Raw genomic sequence first — 4,528 nt, forward strand, 5'->3', positions numbered from 1 at the left:
AGAGCTCTGGACACTCACCCCACAGCCCCAGTCCCTCTGAAGGGCACAGCAGCTGCTGAGGAGAAGAGAGGGGGGGTTCAGGCTCCACATTAGCCCCAGGGATGGTGCTGGCCCCAAGGGCACAAGGAAACAGAGGTTAAGCACTCTCTGGCTCTCCTGAATTCATATTGTAGGTGATGTCCAACAGGTGACTGAATTTGGCCCCTCCTCTGCTCCCACCAGCCCCGCTCCCCAGGACAGCATGACAGTCCTGGGGCTCCTCAGGCAGCTCCTGCATCTCTCCACTCTCCCTTCCCTCTGCCTGCTGGGCTCCTACTGACTCCCATGGCAGAGTCCTTGTTTTACATACCTCAATTAAACCATAGAGTCATAGAATCGTTAAGGTGGGAAAGGACCTCAGAGATCATCGAGTCCAACCTCTTAACCTCACTGCCTGGTCCACCTCTAAGCCATGTCCCTAAGCACCACATCCACATGTTTTTTGAATACTTCCAGGGACTGTGATTGTACCACTTCCCTGGGCAGTCTGTTCCAATGCCTACCCACTCTCTCTGGGAAGATATTTTTTCCTAATATCTAATCTAAATCTCTCCTGGCACAACTTGAGCCCGTTTCCTCTTGTCCTATCACTTGTTACCTGGGAGAAGAGACCGAGCCCCATCTCACTACAACCTCCTTTCAGGTAGTTGTAGAGAGCAATAAGGTCTCCCCTCAGCCTCCTTTTCTCCAAACTAAACAATCTCAGCTCCCTCAGCTGCTCCTCATAAGACTTGTGCTCTAGACACTTCAACAGCTTCCACAGCTTCATATTTTGCTTTTGGGGGGCTTCACATCTGAGGGCCTTTCACCTTCTGAGCCTCCATTCATTCCAAACCCAGGGCACGTGGTGAGTCCCCATCCTCTCCTCTCCTCACCCCTCCAAATTCATTTCTAGAGAGTCTGGTATATGTCATCACTCCTGTCATACATGGAGAAACCTGAGGACAGAATGGGGAGCTCATGGGCCATCTCCCCTGCCCCTGGACACCAAGAAGAGAGCTTTTAAATCCAGAGTGCTTGGCCCAGTGGAACCCAATGTGAACATGAGCTTAACTCCCAAAACACTGAGAACAACAGGAGATCAGACTCTTCAAAAAAACAATTCCTTGGACATTTTCTTGGCAGCAGCTTTGGAGGAAGAGCCCAGCCTTCAGGCACTGGAACTGTGAGATTCTGTTTTATTGAAGAGCTGCTATTGGACAGGTCACATTTGACACCGTGTTGTGCAAGGGTAAGACACAACAGGATTAAGCCTCAAGAGAAGCACTATAAAAAAAACCCAGAAAAATATCTAGATGTATGATTATCATGAGGGAAAACAATAGTCTCCTGCTGTAAGAGAAACTCTGGGAAATGTGATGAGAAGGGGAGGCAGGTTATTGTTGGTAAAACAACGTCTGCTGGGCCAGTTTCCAGAGGGCATCCTTGAGCTCCTGGTTCCTCATGCTGTAGATGAGGGGGTTCACTGCTGGAGGCACCACTGAATACCGAAATGATACCACCAGATTTAGAACAGGGGAGGAGATGGAGGGGGGCTTCAGGTAGGCAGACATGCCGGTGCTGACGAACAGGGAGACCACGACCAGGTGAGGGAGGCACGCGGAAAAGGCTCTGTGCCGTCCCTGCTCACAGGGGATCCTCAGCATGGCCCTGAAGATCTGCACATAGGACAGTGTGCAGGCACACAAGTGGAGACCGCAGTGCTCTGTGCCTTGTGTTCCTGGACTGCCCTACATCTACTGGATTGACAGGGGACAGACCTTGCCACACTGCAGTGGTGGCAATCAGTTGCTTCTGTTAGGAAAATTTCCAACTGCCACGTGCACACTGAGGAGAGAGGCTAGGATGCAAAGTACAGAATTACAAGGGTCAATATTTTTTCCTGCACATGAGGTGTCCCAGATAAACTGAGGCACTGTCGCAAAAGCAAGTTGGGACATTCGTCAGCTGAGGAGGAAAGGGACACAAGAGTAGAATTGCAAAAGGTTTATTGCATGATAGTGAGACCAGGCCTCCATAGGAAGGAAGGTATCCATTTGGATTTTTCAAGAGTTCATATACGGCTTGAAAGGTGTATATACAGCTAAGCTTAATCATCCAATAGCACACACACACACTCTTTAGTCCTCTCCAGTCACGTTCAGTTCCTTGCAAGTATTCTCAGTCATCCAGTGTTGTTCTGCATGTGCAGTCTGGTTGTTCAAACATGACCTTCTGAGGTCCAGATGTTCCCCTGCGTTTGCCAAACACAGGTTCCTTTTTATTCTCCTTCTCCTGAGAGCATTCTGCTCATGGCTCTTCTCAGGATTTTTACCTGGCTATCTGCGCTCAGCAGTTTACCCTTGCCTCTCAGCTAAGATCCTTAAACTGCGCTGTGCCCAAGCTCCGAGATGTGGTACCTAAGAGCAGAGCCATGAGCAGTCAGCTGACAGACCCCTGAGCAGAGATTGTTCTTGAGCTATTTGGTGTAAGGTATGGGCATGTTCTTGAATGATATTTACACCGTACTCAATTGGTTTAGATTTGTTAGCATAACAACAACAAGCAGTATTTATTAAGTTCAGAAGCTCTCAAGGCTTTCCATCTCATCCTCAGGGGATGGCCATGTTTCACCATTCACTATCCATGGATCCAAAAAACACCAGCTGAGGAAGCACATCAACAACCTAACTGCCTGGTCCACCTCTAAACCATGTCCTTAAGCACCATATCCATATCCACAGGTTTTCTGAATACTTCCAGGACTGTGATTGTACCACTTCCCTGGGCAGTCTGTTCCAATGCCTAACCATTCTCTCTGTGAAGAAATTTTTCCTAATATCTAATCTAAAATGCTATTATGGAGACCAGCTCTGTCACAGAGATGCGCATTGCCCGTCCGTGCCTGCGGTCACAGGACTACCACACCACAGGACTGTGACCAAGCTGCCAGAGCACTCCGACCGTGCAGCAACACAAGGGCTGAGAAGGAGAGTGTGGAAGTGGAAAGAGAGCAGCTTGGGAAAGACCAAGAACTGGTGCTCCCTGGCAGTGCTGCTGTGCCAGGGCTGTTTTTCCTCTCCACCTCTGCACCAAGGTTCTCCACCTCTGCACCAAGGTACTCCACCTGCAGCTTTACAAAGGTCTGAGGGGAAGGATCTCAGATAAACAAGCTGCTGAAGGGTCCTTTATTTTGTTTAAACACACAGAGAGCATGGCTCCTCATGTACACAGTCCATGGATCACAAAAAAAAAGGTGGATATTGAAACAGAAGCATGATGAAGAAGGACACTTTGTTGGTGGACAGGATTATTACAACTAAGAAAAGCTAAACACAAAGTACCAAAGAAATTCTCAGCCTAGAATGAGTTACATTATGAGTGCAATGAGATTTGCAGAAGAAGCTGGGCAGTTCAATGCTGCTTAAAAACATCCAGTCAGAAGTTTCTTCAGGGAATCCTTGAGCTCCTGGTTCCTCATGCTGTAGATGAGGGGGTTCACTGCTGGAGGCACCACCGAGTACAGAGATGATACCACCAGACCATCGAGGGGCACCACCGAGTACAGAGATGATAACACCAGGGGGCTTCAGGTATGCAAATATGCCAGTGCTAACAAACAGGGAGACCACAGCCAGGTGAGGGAGGCACGTGGAAAAGGCTTTGTGCCATCCCTGCTCAGAGGGGATCCTCAGCACGGCCCTCAAGATCTGCACATAGGACACCACAAGGAAAACAAAACACCCAGAGACTTAAACAGGCACTAACCACAAGAAGTCCCACTTCCCTGAGGTCAGCATCTGAGCAGGAGAGCTTGAGGATCTGGGGGATTTCACAGAAGAACTGGTCCAGGACATTGCCTCGGCAGAGGGGTAGTGAAAATGTGTTGGCAGTGTGCAGGAGAGCATGGAGAAACCCAGTGCCCCAGGCAGCTGCTGCCATGTGGACACAAGCTCTGCTGCCCAGCAGGGTCCCGTAGTGCAGAGGTTTGCAGATGGCCACGTAGCGGTCATAGGCCATGACAGTGAGAAGATACAATTCTGCTAGAATAAAAAAGGTTAACAGAAAGAGCTGGGCAGCACATCCCAGGTAGGAGATGGCCCTGGTGTCCCACAGGGCATTGGCCATGGCTTTGGGGACAGTGGTGGAGATGGAGGCCAGGTCAAGGAGGGAGAGGTTGAGGAGGAAGAAGTACATGGGGGTGTGGAGGTGGTGGTCACAGGCTACCACAGTGATGATGAGGCCGTTGCCCAGGAGGGCAGCCAGGTAGATGGCCAGGAAGAGCCAGAAAGTCAGGAGCTGCAGCTCCCGCGTGTCTGTGAATGCCAGGAGGAGGAACTGGGTGATGGAGCTGCCGTTGCACATCTGGTCCTGCTGGGCATCAGCACTGTCCATGAAGGAAAAGACAGTCAAAGGTTGAGATTAGACTACTCTGAACAAAATCTATGCCATTTTTCCTAGTGCTCTGCTGTGTGGGCGAGGAGACCAGGGGCTTGCTCCGGAGAACATG

General features: G+C 50.0%; 1 pseudogene; it reads right to left on the reverse strand.

Moving 5' to 3' along the window:
• Positions 1–1,415: 1,415 nt before the first annotated feature.
• Positions 1,416–4,038, reverse strand: LOC148051132 (olfactory receptor 14A2-like; annotated as a pseudogene).
• Between the last annotated feature and the right edge of the window lie 490 nt (positions 4,039–4,528).

Source organism: Nipponia nippon, unplaced genomic scaffold (genome assembly GCF_047370975.1).
Source record: "Nipponia nippon isolate SJK-2023a ecotype South Korea unplaced genomic scaffold, ASM4737097v1 scaffold_67, whole genome shotgun sequence".
In the NCBI taxonomy this organism is placed as follows: Eukaryota; Metazoa; Chordata; class Aves; order Pelecaniformes; family Threskiornithidae; genus Nipponia; species Nipponia nippon.